Source organism: Aquila chrysaetos, chromosome 3 (genome assembly GCF_900496995.4).
Source record: "Aquila chrysaetos chrysaetos chromosome 3, bAquChr1.4, whole genome shotgun sequence".
Classification (NCBI taxonomy): Eukaryota; Metazoa; Chordata; class Aves; order Accipitriformes; family Accipitridae; genus Aquila; species Aquila chrysaetos.
In genome coordinates this window covers 3,118,103-3,132,772 of record NC_044006.1, presented here as the reverse complement: position 1 = coordinate 3,132,772, position 14,670 = coordinate 3,118,103, and the positions used below count along the sequence as shown (strand labels likewise).

Genomic DNA, 14,670 nt, shown 5'->3' with positions numbered 1-14,670 from the left:
ATTTTAGGAATCATATTATGAAGAAAAACCACATCTAAACGTTCCAGGAATATTATAATATGTCCTAAAACCAATTTAGTTTTGACTCACACAGATTGATATTTGCACAATTTAATGTACGGCACTGGTTTTCTTATACACACAATTGTTTCTTTCAACTATAACTAACTTGATTCTTCATGTAGCAGGATCTGAAATTTTACACTGCAGACTGCAGCAAGCAGAGGTCTCTCTAGCGAAGGCATTATTTTACAAAATGATGGATGTGCATATTTATTTGCTCTGTGACTTCCATGTCAGGTTTGTCATATTTCCTCAAATTACTAGTTAAACCAAGGTTTTGTGTTTTGTTTTGTTTTTGTTTCTGCTGAAGCCTGCAGGCTCAATATACCTTATAAAAATCAAGCTGTAATTTATCTGCTCCATAGATCATGTGTAACAATAATCACTCTGGAGTCTGTGCTGGGTTCTGATGTCTGGCTTTGTTGGAAGAGATGTATGAAGTGAACAAAAAGCTTCCTGATTTTCATACTCTGTAATAAACCTGAAATATGGAGAGAAGTGAAACACGTATTTAAATTAAACTGTGGAATCATGACAAAGAAGGAGTACAGAGAAATACATGCACACCCAGACACATATTATGCAATGACACAGTATTATTTCTCTTACCAGATGGACCTCTACAAGTTATGTATACTATACGTCGCATACATATAGCAATTGAACTAGCGAAACCATTTTTATCCTGAACTTGGACTCATCAAAATGGTGCATATGTTAACTTGAATTTTGCAGGGACAAAAACCTTTGCCAACGTAAAAATGCGTGGACCCCCAAATGGGTTAATCTTCACAGGCGTTACCCGCAATAGCTAAGTGATAGTTCACACTAAATTCACTGCTCAGTGTTAATGTTTGTTTCACATACATATGGGTAATTTTGGAAAGGCCACGAAGAAACTTCAGAATTTTTTGTAGATGTTTGCAAAAATAAAAAAAAAGGCTAAAATTATTAGATGAACAATCTAACTGTATACAAATGGAAAATGGGTAGAAAAACTCGCTGAAGATTGCTGTAGCTTAAATTCCCCCAACACCCACACCCACATATACCCCTGTGAGGGCAGGAAATAATATTAAAATCTTGCAATATTTTTTATTGCCCTGGGTGGGCAGCTCCTCCCACAGCTGAATTGCCTTTTGCAAGGCGTTGCTCTCCCCGTTTTGCTTATTGCAATACAAAAAGAATACGTGATTCATCTTTGCAGATGTTAGAAAAGCACCTCCCCACCTGGAGACGCGAGCCGGGCGCTAGACGTTGTGCAAAGGCGCTTGCCAGGACCATGCGAGTCCTTTGTCACCGCACGGGTTAATAAGCATTGAAGTGCTGTCACCACCGGGGCCCCAAGGAAGCCAGGCACTGGGTAAAGATTTCTGGTCCATTGGCCATAGGAATAGAGAGCTGCAGCGAGGCCCTAGCATTAAGAACAGAATGTAATTTTAAAATTAATTAATTCTCTGCAATGCACTTAGTTGGAGAGATGCAGCCCCGTTCTGACTGTGGGAGGGGTACCTCCTCCGCTCCCTAGCTAAAACGATGCCTGGGACTGTACGGATAAAACACGTCTTAGGAGGCACTTTTCAAAAGGCTGAGGTCCATTTAGTCTGCAGCCTGAGTTATAGGGCAAATCTGATTCTGCCTCTAGCTCCCCAAAGTCTCTCTTGCCTTTTTTTTAAAAAAAAAAAAACCAAACCAAAATTGCAGTGGCATCATCATTAAGAGATCCAACAGAAGCCTGGAAGAAGAGATTAGCACATACCAGAGTGACAGGGCTGCTTGGAAGGGGAAAAAATAGACAACATCAGTGCAATGTACCATTAAAAGTATGGAGTGACAGATGACAGTTGGTCTGTGATGGGGTGATTCAGCTAAATGGTAAACAGAAGGGCGAATTCTGATCTTGCTTATGCCAACATAAACCTTGGGTTGCAGAGGAGCTGCTTCGCGTCTCTAGTACCGGAGTCGAGCCCATAAAAGCTGTGACTCAGCCAGATAATCTCTGACAACTGTTAGCGCCGTGGTAAATATGGCAGCGTGGCAGGCTGGAAAAGAGACTAAAAAAAGTTTCACTTCCACGCTTCCAAACCGAAATGTTTCAGAGCTTTTTTTCCTCAAAACAACATTTAAAGTCTTGATAGTAATAATAGAGGTCGTTAAGGAGTGTCTAGGTAAAACATAACTTCTTTTTTTTTTTCAGGTTGGATGAAATATTTTGATTATGGCCAAATTAATAAGGTTGCTGAGCCAATGAGTTGAAAAGTCGGTTATTCCCATAACTCCAGTCTCTCCGGATCAGATCTGGTGGACACCTTACACAACCATTAGTGGCGATGCAGTGGACAGACACTAACTCTGCATGAGATGGACCCGGATAAGTTTTGAAAGGAGATATTTGCTAAGAAACTCTTTAGCATTTCATTTCGCTTCAAAGAAAGGATCCCACCTAAAACATACGGTACCCCCTTTGCGTGGGCAGGTGTGCAAACACTAACGCGGGACCTCACAAACTGCAAATTAGAGCTGAAGTCTTGTTGAAGCCAAAGCCAAAACTCTCCCATCCTGCCTGCTGGGGCTTCCTCGTGATAAAGCTGGCTGATTTTAGCACCGAGATGTCTGAAACTCAAAGGGATGGATTCGGCTTGTCCTGCCTCCTGGGCTGTCCGAGACCCCTTGTCCCTTCATGGTGGTGCCACCATCTGGCACCACGTTGTTTGCATTTGGCAAATCGCAAGCTAACAATTTATTGGGATGCGAGCGTGCGTCATATTGCTTTGGTGATTAAAAGAACAAATTCCTTTTTTTCTGTCTGTGGTTTAACTTTGCGAGGTATTGGTATTTTTACTTCAGTCCACATCGTGCCTGGTTTCACTAGCAAGCTACTGCGGTATCTGCAGGACTAAAAATAAGTCATTTCTCATGGAAAAATGTCACATTTTTGTGCGCAGAGCTGAGAAGATCTGAAGTTTGCTTCTGATGTGCATGCAAAAGTTGGGATGCCCACCTGGAAACCCATCCTCCTTGGTGGGAAAGGCCGAGAGAAGGGGCTGTCCCACGGCGGGGGGCCACCGCTGCAGCGGGAACTCGCAGCTCCTGAGCTCACATCACTCTCCAAGGCTTTCGGAAATTTAGGATCACTCAGAGCTATTTGAAGATCTGGCGAAAGGTTTTTGTATTAAGCAGAATGAGTTTCGCCTGTGAGCCCGACTCAAGGTGGCAGTGGAAATGGGTCTAGGAAATAAAGCCATGCAGAAGTATTCACCTTACAGGAAAGCCACCAAAAAATATATGGATTGTGGAATTACTCTTTGCTGAGATGGGAATTCAGATTTTATTCCTTTTATTACGTTTTATTTCTTGTGTCATTACAGCACACACAAGCAGATTATTCCCCAGCTACAAAAACAGTTGTACTGAGATGCTGCAGTTGAAAAGAACAAAACAGGCAACAGTTCAACATTCTCAGTTAAGATAATTATGTTAATATTAATGGATATTAATTTCTGTTTATTTTACAAATATTGTTTTAGGAAACTAGCTTTCAAATTCACACCTCACCAAATGCTTTTCAACAATGATTTGTTTCATTAATTTTATCAGCTGCATTCCTTATTTTTTTATAGCACATTCTTTGCTGAGAGACATTAATCCGTGATAGAGCATCCTAAAAGTCTGTGCAGAGGAACCGAGCTGATAAATGTCAGTGTATAGGCTACCCACCACTGTCAATTTTTCAATTTGCAATGTAGTTGGGGCACGTAATAGATTTCTGATTTTTTAATTTTTATTTTAAAGAAGCCTTGAAAAATTTCTGTGCATATTTTCTCACTGTTTGAACACACGTATGAGACCTCAACATTCAAATGTCAAATTATGTGTAATATGGGTTAGGTAATAAACCCTATGGTATTATTTTTAGAATACCTATAAAAATAACTAACAGAGTTTAAATATCTTAGTCAAATATTCAGTGCAGAATTAGTTTTTAGCTGAATTCAGTATCCACCATTTCTGAGTTTCTCACTAATAAATACAAAATGCTAACAGCAAATGAACAGGAAAATATTCTGTGTATGCTAAATTCACCTTATATTCAAAGTGCACAAATGCTTGTGCCATGTGTTTAGTTGGTTAAAAAAAAATAAAGTGCGTTAATGCTTACACCTAAATGAAAAAGGGAACAGTGCACACATTGTTATTTAAAATGTTTTCTTTAAAATCTCAGGTTTAGAAAATGTTGTGGCCTTCTCCATAACGGCGAGAACAGAGAGGGCTAGCTGACACTAAATTTTGTTTCTGATTTTGATCGAGATGAATTCCTACTGATGTAACTCCTCATTTCTGAAGGATATTCTGCTCCCGAGTATTGCAATTTTACCCCAGTGCCCCTTTACCCATTGTGGGGGATGTCGGTGGGCAACTGGCACGAGGGAGCAGCAACTGGTACCCTCCAGTGCACCCAGCTCCGGTTGAGTTACGTCTGGCACATATATTTATTATTCTTTAACACTTGTGTGCCAGCAGGCTTTACGTGCCGTAATCAGACAACGGCATAGGACGTTACACCTCCGAAATGATAAACTCTTCCCCAAAAGGAGCGTGTAAAGCCAAGGCGGGGATGGAGGTCTGCAGAACCTTCTTCCAGGTAAGGGCGAGCCCTGGGTGAGGGTTTTACAGGCTGAAATAACCACCCTAAGCAGAACGCCAAGCTGCTTTTGCTCTGCGCTTCCCTGCCAATTTGCTGTGAATGCTCCACTAGATGCTGAATTCCTCTGCTAAAAACTGGAGATGGAGCTAAAAATCAGGTCTTGCGATCAAACCTCCTTGTACTGCGCTGACTCTCGTGTCTGGCGAGCACCGCCGGCTATGAATCAGTGTGGGAATGTCAATAGTGAAACATTACAATAAAAAATGGGTGCAGTCACATTCCCTCCCCTCTACCCAGCTTGCTGGACCAAATTTCTTTCTCTCTCCAAATGTATCTCAAACCCAACGAAGTCAATAGAAAAACCAGTTGACTAGACCCTGACTCACCCCTTGGCTTGCTTAAACCAGGCAATGCCGTTGAGTTAACCCATAATACACGTCAGTTTACCTTCATCCCTTTCCCCAGAGTAGACAGAGAATCCTACTTTTCATATTTCTTTCCCTGGACCTTGGCCAGCTGAACAGAGGTCAAATACGTCAAGCTGGGTCTAAAGCACAGGAAAAAAAATGAGCTGCATTTCAACCTTTTCCTCTAGCAGAGTGACAATATAATTCATGTTTATATTCCTGCCTTTGCCACCGTCCTGCTGTTTGACCTTGGGGAAGTCACTTCATCTTTTTGGACCTTCATTTCTCCTCCAGCTAGTTTCTTTTTTATGTAGACTAATATGGGGCAAACCCAGACTAATATCTATGGGGCAAAACGTGGCTTACGCTGTGCATTTGCGTTGCTACTACGTAGTGCATCCATCTCCTGGACTTGAGGGCTCAGGCAGAAGTTAAGGAAAATAGTATCGACACAAATTCCCAGCTATGGGATAAATCTAAAGCAACGTACTGTCTCCATGCATGCACATATGCCGTGTGTTTTCAGTATTCCTTGCATGTTTAAGATGACTCAGAAGAATTTGTTCCCAACCACCCAAATTAGCAGGCAGCCTCTTTCATGCAAAGCAGCGCCGTGCCCACCAATTCTGCCATACAGCAGGAAAAGCAAAACGCTCGCTCTGTGCTGAGCTGTGATTGAATTTGTTCAGATTAGACCAGGAGCTGAGCAAACTTGAAATGCCTTCATTTGAGTGAAGCTCCCATTTTTATGGAGATGTTTGGCTGTCTTCAGATCTAATTTCAGGATCCAAACACTCCAATTTCCCCATAAGAATGTGTTCAAACACCGCTTGACTGCTATTCTTCTCCCTTGATGCAGAGCTGGGAAGTCATCACGTCTGATGAGGATTCATTATAAAGTTGACAATTTGCCCCTTCCCTTCAAAAAAACTCAGCAGAGCTTCGTTCCTTTCAGCCCACACCGACTCTCATCCGAAGCCTTCCCTGCTGCTTTTAAGAAACCTAAAATATCTGAACTGCAGGATTAAACCCATCCTCGCCCGCTCCAAACAAACAAACAAATAACAAAAGAAGGAAGAAATTATCTCTACGGTGGAGCGATGAATGTAAAGAGCTTATATGTTAATCATTAGCAGAAAAAAAAAAATCCCAACTGCTCACACCGCCCTGAAGTCAGAAGGAAAGAAAGGGAGAGATAAAGGAAGAATATGGACATCGGGCAAAGAAAAGAGGCAAGAGCAAGAAATAAAAAGTGCCGCTGCCAAGAGTATTATTTGTCCGCTGGGCAAGAGCGCTGTTCGAGCCCTGTCCGGACTGGTTAACTAGATGATTCAACTTTTAAACTCCCAGTAATTCCTGCGGTGAGTCCCCTGGGCTCCCACACCTGGGGGGAGGCCACCCACCCGCGGGCCCCCTCCACGGCGCTGCGCTCTGCCTTGCAGAAATGCCGTCGTGTCCTCGGAGGGCTGGGAGGGAGGGAGGACAGACCAAACCCAGCAAGCCCCCCTTCTCTCTTGAAGTCCGCGATCTCCTTTATACCCATCGCTTATTCAGGCATTCGTTTCTCCTCCTGATGGCTATTTGCAAAATAAAGGCCGAATTTATGTATTTTTATTTATCATTATTTTATTTTTTGGGTATCCCTGGTCTGGAAGGAGTTAAAGTAATTATCTCCTCGGATGTCCACAGCAGCACCACATCCCCGCTGTGCTCTATCAGAGCTGCTGGGGCAGTGTCAGCGATGACTTCACCTCCGTGCATTGCAGCATTCCACAGTGCCCAACTGCTGGAGTTTGCTAATTTGTGTGTTTTCACTCGAGGCCTGCTGATTCAATCATTTTAAAGATGCCCATTTCTTCCAAGCCAGGGATTTTATGACTCTAAGGATTAGAAGCTGTTATCCCAACAAACCCTGGAGCTCTATATATTCTGATTTTATGGTAAGCTTCACTAATAAACTGTTTAAAACATATGCTAATTGTGTTTATTGTATTCTTTAATTATCATATGTATCATTAAAGATGTACTATCCCGTTTGGAATCCTAATACCTAATGCCCTCCTTTTTTTTTTTTTTTTTGTACCGTTGCACAGTACTGTGTTACTTTAAAAAAAAAAAAGAGAGGAAATAGAGAGATATATATTTTAACAAGGAAGCCTATTTTCAATTTTCATTGTTTATTTAAAAGTAGAGTCTTTGAATTTAATTTGAAATCTCTCTCCTGAAGAAAGGCAGGCAGGGAATGACATAACAAAACATGGCATTCTGTCTCTGTGCATTTTATTCCTTAATTTATTTTTTAAATATGCCTCCCTGTAGTCTATTATGCTTAGTTTTCTGTTTTCAGACTGCTCAAAATGATAATTTGCACAGCCGAGATGGGTTACAAAAGATCAGAATAATTGTCCCCTCATTTTTGTTATAGCTCATTATTCTTATCATACGTACACACACTCATATACACACTCCAGCACGTGCATAATAAATAAGTGTATTATGTATATGTACACACACCCATGTATACATATGTATATTCGCACTTATTCTTGTGCCAATTTTTTCCCAATTAATTAAGAGTTGTTTTTCCAAAAAAGAGATACCAGTCGTCTTAGCCATGCGAGTAATTTTCACTATTTTGAAGACTGATCTTGATCCTGAATGCGGTTTTATCCTGCCCCTTTAAAATGAGGGTTCCCCTGCATAATAAAATCCTCATATTTAGCTCTCACAATATATTCCTCTCTACTGACCTGCTCCCAACGGCTGAAACAACGTCTCCCAGCCCTGTTCGCTATTGATTGCAATGGCCTGCCCCCATTCCTCTATTTGCTGTTTTGATTTGTTTCTTTTCTTTCTTTTTTTTTCTTCACCTGGGAAAATGAATTGGCATTAACATCAGGGCATTTCGTTCACTGCTTAAAAACAAAACAGCAACAAAAAAATCCAAGTGTTTTTCAGCTGTGCAAGTCGAGGAAAAGGGATGTGGGGAGAAAGACGCATGTGCAGTGAGATCGGTCCTTGGTCATCAATATTGCAGATGAGAATAATAAATATGTGCAGACACACACCAGCAAAATGTGGGCACGCATGTTTATCACCGGCTCCTTCTTCCTTTCCACTGGGTCGTGTGCATTCATGTGCTCCAGCCCAGATCTTTAAAGTTTTTTTTCCCCACGTTCAAGGGACATCCTGGGAAAAAACACGAATATCCCAACCGAGAGTTATGTTTTGATGCAAAAGAATGAAACTACTGGGCTGCTTCACTGCTGGCGTAGCGGGGAATTTGTTCTCACGAATTTATCAATCAGACTTTTTTTATTTTAGTTGGTGAAGAGTGTTTCCTTTAGGTACCAGATGCTAATGTCACATCATGAATGAAACCGCTTCTGCAAATTGAATCATGTCATTTGCATTCACTCATTCAAAATAACATTGAAAAGTGGCGATGCTGCTCTGTGTTAAAGTAAAAAATCATATTTCCAGGCAAAAGACAGCGTCTGCTTGGGTATCCAAGCCATGATAAAACAATGGGATTTGGATTCTGATAGAAGTATTTAATATACCTGTTAAATAAGTGTATCATTGGGCCAAAAATAATTTCAAAACCCACAGGATTTTAGTTTCTAAATAATGCCAACCAACAGTCCACAGCATCCTCGTCACATAATACAGAACTTAACGTCGGGTCAGATTCTCTTTGTAGGGGTGTCGGGTAAATTTGGAATAAGCTGCTTGCATATGTTTTGATGCTTTTCACTTGTTGGGATCACTGAGAATGTCATTAGTTGTTTGTTTTGCTTTTTTTGGAGATCCAGCCCGTGTGTACTTGTTGGTTTGACAGCCCAGCCACAGGTGTACTTCAAGCTGCAGGAAGAAATAGTGGATTGTATAACGTCAAAATAATCCTATTGCGATTAGAGACATCTCAGCCGTGTGCAGACCAAGGTTGATTTTACCCCGGCTTCCCTGGGTTTAATATTTTACCCCGGCACCCGGGGTGTTGGTGGGTCTGGGGGACGTTGGGGAGAGCACGTCTCCCCTGCCTGCACCAACGCAGCCAGCGCCGGTCTGCCCTCGCTGCAGCCCCTGGAAATGATCATTTTGCTCAGCCCCAAACAAATTAAAGCGTCGCCCTCTCTTCCTATTATATTAATGGATTTTATGCTACTTTTTAAATTACGCTGTTTTCAAACATGAATACATTTGAATGTCAGACTCTAGTACCCAAATATAAATGTCAAGACCTCTGTACATCTCTGGCATGTAGGAACTAATTTAATCATCTCAGTGAAGCGATTTCAGTTCAGACAATCACTTTGTTCGAGTGGAAGGGTTATGAAGAGGGTGCACAGTCGCAGGAGAGTGCTTACACACTATTTAGGGCCATGCTTTTTTATAAAAAGAAAACCAAGATGGGCATTTGTTCATGAGTGGAAATTCCCAGCCCCTGCTCAGCTGATGGAAACTGGGGTAATTGTATCTCGGGTTCAGAAAAATGACGTGTGGCACCAAGGAATATGAAATTTTCATTTCTTGGGGAAAAAATGGGGGGAAAAGTGATGGGAAATGATTTTTTTTTCTCCTGTGATTGGACTAAAAAAGGACAATCTTGTGAAATATAGGACGCCTGGTCACTGTGCGCTGCTCAGCTCCCCGAGTGGGTGATCATGCCGGCTGCGTGCACAGATGAAGCGAATGCGGGAGCAAAACCAGCTACAGCTTCGCATATGGACTGTGGGCCTCCTTCTTCTAAAATTCAGCTTAGATGGTTTCCTTCCTCCTTTTTACATACCGCATTTAAAAAAAGGCAAAGGCAGCGCAGGCAGTATTTTTTCCAAGGGGTAACTGCTAAACAGGACTAGCAGAAGGAGCTTATTCTCTGTGTGGGCCAGCTACCCACAGCAGTCATGTTACTCAACCATAACCCATGTCTTCAATCTGTCTTAGGAGGAAGGAAAGTTCCTCCTAAATTTCTGGGGGAGTTCGGATCGGCTCTCTGCGCAAAAACTCTCATTGGGGTCATCAGCAGGAGCACAATGATTGTATGGGAAAGACCAAGCAACCTCACGCCTCATTTCTGGGATTTCTGGAGGGTCAGAGCGGCTTACGATGAAGTAGGATTGTCGGAGAAAGATGAGAAAGAGCAAGGGGAAAGTTGGATCAGAGCGTGGAGGCTGGGCACGGGGGATGGCATTGCGGGGGTGACTGCAGGGATGGTTGGGGACCGCAGATTTAATAAATGAAGGACAAGCATCGATCCAACCCGTCCATGTGTGTGGGGAACGTTTGACAACGTCCTTTCCCTGAGCGTGCCACCACCTCCCAAACCACAGCCCGGCACAGTTTGCGTGGGAGCCGCTCCAGTTCCCTATGAAGTTGCTGGGAATAAGCACGGATTTGGTGCTGATCGCATTCACCTGTCTTGAGTTTAAAACTTTTCAGCTCTAATTCTGTCTTCACGACTAGCAGGATTAAAAAGTTAAAAGTAAAATAATTTTGCTACTGTTTCAAGCGCCCCCAAACAAAACAAACTAAAAGAATAATCAGAAGTGCAATCCATTCTGGAGAGCTTTGGTGAAAGAGGCTTAATTTGTTGGATTACTTGCTACAATTAGACGCAGTATAGATGATATCAATTTATATTAATAGCTCTAACATTTTGTAAGTGTTAGTATGAAAACTGCCCAGCCTTGATAATGAAAACATGCACAAGCGAGCTTTGTAAAACAATCAAAAATCAATCCCATGTGTCAAGCTGAACATATCAATAAGACAGTTTGCAGTCAGAGGGTTTTCTTATGAAGTGCTGTCAACAGTCAACGCTACACTTGTCTGATCCGTCCAGCTCCGCTAAGTGGAAAGATTTCTCGTTTTTTTTTAACCCAATAGAAGAGAAAGGAAAAACAGGAAAATGTAAGCCACGGTAATTCATCTCAAGTATCCTGAAGGACAATTAGTAACAAAGGCTAGCAGTGGTAAGCCTGCTCTTTGGTGTGGTTTGGAGATCGGGGGCTGTAATTATTGAGCCATCCTGCTGAATAGCACAATCAATGCTTGACGGCTGCATGGCAGAACGCCGGTGCGACGGCTTGAGCTCTTGTGTAAATGAAACGTCAGGCTGGGGGAAAAGGGGGCCATTGTGTTTACCCGCGCTTTGATTAGCTTTTAGCGAACAATGAATTTTCGAGCCACGCAAGACATTTTAATGGTGTTGTCGGGATCTTTCTTAATAGGAGGTTCGGATGATAGAAAGGGAGAGAGAAAGGCACGGGTGAGGACGATGAATTTCCCCAACGCCGTGCAGGTGCGAGGGGCCGGTGTGCACGCAGCCAGCCCCGCTCGCCGGCAGCGAGGTTCTTCCCGGCCGGACCGCGGTCCTCGCTGGAAGCAGCCGCCCGGGATCAGAGCATCAGGACCACAGCACGGTCCTGCCAGGCTTCATGACTGGCTGGGAAGGTGACAAGTTTTTGCACCCGACTACACATTTTTCTGCCCCAAGGTCCTCAAGCCTCCCCCCTCTTGCTCCCTCAAGCATGGCTCTTTCTGATTTGTAACCTCAGGGTTTGTCCCTCTCCCTCTTCCATCATATTTTCACCCTTTTCCCCCATCTCTCTCAAAAATAAGCTTCTCCCTGCAGCATCAGGCTCAAGCTTTTCAGCCTTCCCTTTAAACTCCTGCCTAACTTCTCACAGACACATCTCTATTCTTGTCATGTCTTCCTTCCTTCTTTCACAGCAGAAATATTTATCAAACTGTTCTTCAAACCTGCCGGTAGCTTCACTTCTCCCTTCAGTTTTCCCAGCACTGCTCCTTATATTGCAAAATCATCCCTTCCTCCGTGTGCCGAATGAACATTCAAGCTCGAGCCAAGGATGTTCTGGGAGAGTTTTGTGAGTGCGTGTCCAGAGATTAGGGACTCTACCAGATTTGTTATGCACAGGTATTTGCTAATCCCATTTTTTCACTAATTGCAAATATTCCAGACTTGGACACCGTTGCTGAGTGGGGAAGGGACAGGTGTGCCTTATTTCCAGCTGCACGCCAGAAGAGCAAACCCGCACTGCCAACGTACATACTAAAATTTACTTTTTGCCCATGTGTAGACTGTAACGTTCATCCCTTCAGGAAAGGAGGAATATCAAAGTAAAGAAATTCCTGTAGAATACACATTACTTTGTGCTTATTTTTAATGCAGGGGTGTCAAACCACCCCAGTGAAAGAAGCAGCCCTGGCTGCGCTAAGCCTGCAGAAGACAAGTGACAACAGGAATATCCAAATGTTTTGGGAATGCATTTGCTTTCTTCACTCCGGTCTCATTCAAACACACTTTTGCAGCCAACCTGTTCAGCGTTAATCCCCCCATAACGAGATTACGCACGTTCTACCCAGACCCTGCCGACACCGTGGCTGGTACGTGAGATGCCTGGCTCCTGCCGTTCAGCTCTGATGAAGAGTTTGGTCCCGTATTTCTTCCTCCAGCCACAGCAACTGCTCAGCCGTTAAGTAAAGCCAAGCGGGATTGTCTGTAAGCCGCTCGGGGCAGGCACCGTGCCTTCCCCGTAAATCACCACAACGCACCTCCTCAATGGAAGGCAAACTCTGCAGATGTAATTGATTAGTAACTATCAGCTAATTACAGGGTAATCACATGATTATTTTTGCTTTGCAAACTGCAGAGTTGTCATGAGATTGAATAATTGTGCGGGGCAATTTTACATGCAGGCACATACTAATGCTGAGTAAAAGCAGATAATCTAAAGGCTGCATACAGCAGGTAGGATTATTTTATTCCTATCACTGTATAAATCCAGTGTGCACATCATTGCATCGTGCGCTTCTAAAAGGATGTTTGGATCCTATGCTCTAAAGTAGAACCAAAAGATAAGAAATCGCTCTACCAGCATTCCTAGAACTAAACACAAACCCTGAAACCTTTGGCAAGGCAGCAGCCTTGCAGCTCTGCCAGCCCAAAGGGAAAATGTGATGCTTCTGCCCCGCGGAGGAAGGAGGAGGATTTAGGCTGCTCCTCTCCTAGGAAGGAGGAAGAGGAGGAGAAGCGGAGGCACGGACACACCGCAGGAGCACACGCTACTTAACCCGGGAACTGGTTTGCCTGCAGCCCACGTAGCCGTCGCAGCCACCCAGTTGAACCTGCAATCAAGTGCAAGCGTTTCACTCTCCTCCCAAAGCCTGGTCACAAAATGCAGATAGGGTGGTTGGAATAATTTGTCCCTTCATAGCTTATTAAAATTTTGGTGTTGGCAGGAGAGTCAATCAAATCCCAGCAATGCGACCCAAATATTTTCACAGATGGGTTGAACATTGTACCAGTAAGCAATTTGAAGAAATGATTTTCTCTGTTGGCGGTTTGATTTGAAAGGGCCTTTAGCTTCTGAGTATCTCTTTCCTAGAGACGACGATTAAACATTTCAAGCCATTTTCAATGTCACTGATTCAGATTAATCAAATATTGAAGAGACGGGGTTAAAGCTGGAAGATACCATGTTCTCTTTGGGCCTTCAGTATTGTGGCACGGAACCTGTGGGATAAACACTCCCACGGAAGAGGCCTGTATTTTCCAAGTTTAATGGGAGTATGAATGCTTCCCTTGCCAGGGAATCCTAAAGCTTCCTAAAGCTTCCTACATCTCAGGATACCTGCAAAAAGCACTAGAACTACTAAAATAGGACGGACTGGGGAAAAAAAACACACTTCAGTGAGTTAGAAAAAATAATATAAAGAACCAACATATGTTTGAATTAAAAATTGCTTGTATTAATTTAAGTTTGGCATTAGAAGACACATTTCTATACGAGCCAAGAGCTAGCAGAACGTACAAGGGAATATTTTTAGTTTTTATCCAGAAAAGTTAATACAAGAAACACATGCCATAAGCACATTCATGAATGTACAGGAGGATGGTTCAGATCCTCAGCTGATGGAACTAAGCCTCCACCATTTGTTACAATGGAGATACAGGGATTTACCCCAGCTGAGGCTTCAGCTCAGCCTATGGAAATACTATTGATGCCAAGTGGCCACTAGGCACTAACTGGGAAGGAAGGAAGGAAGGAAGCCGGAGCAGGGAGACTTCATCTCTTTGTATTTCTTCAGGAAATAATGAAGGAAACATAAGTAGAATATATCTGTAAGGCCACACTGCTGTCAGAGGGCTTGGGTACAAGAAAAACAACTCGAGCTTCACTCTTGTGTTGTAATGTCCTCAGAAGCTGACATCGGAGGCTCAGCCCAAGGCCCCAGATGAACTAAAGAATGTTTTTGTGCAGGAAAAAATCTCTCAGAATGAGTTACATTGGTTTTACATGGAGCCATATGTACTCACAGTCCGATTTAAAGATAAAAACAAGGAAAAAAATAATTTTTTGCTAGCAGGAATATTTCACCTCCCAGAAGATGATCTATTGTTAATGTTGCATCTGAAATTAATTTTGAATGAAACTGAAAACTCATACACACTCACTGATCTGAATTTGGAAGAACAGAGACACTTCTCAGTCATTTTTAAAATGCCCCCTGCTACTCCCACACCATGTA

At 42.9% G+C, this 14,670-nt stretch overlaps 1 protein-coding gene across 1 annotated transcript in view; it reads right to left on the bottom strand.

Annotated features, from left to right (window-relative positions):
- The window catches only part of LOC115339061, a 211,181-nt gene that overhangs the window by 38,008 nt on the left and 158,503 nt on the right, over window positions 1-14,670 (bottom strand). The window contains exon 4 of the mRNA XM_030008393.1: window positions 392-544. The gene's annotated coding sequence lies outside the window, so the exon portion shown is untranslated. The remainder of the gene's footprint in view (window positions 1-391; window positions 545-14,670) is intronic.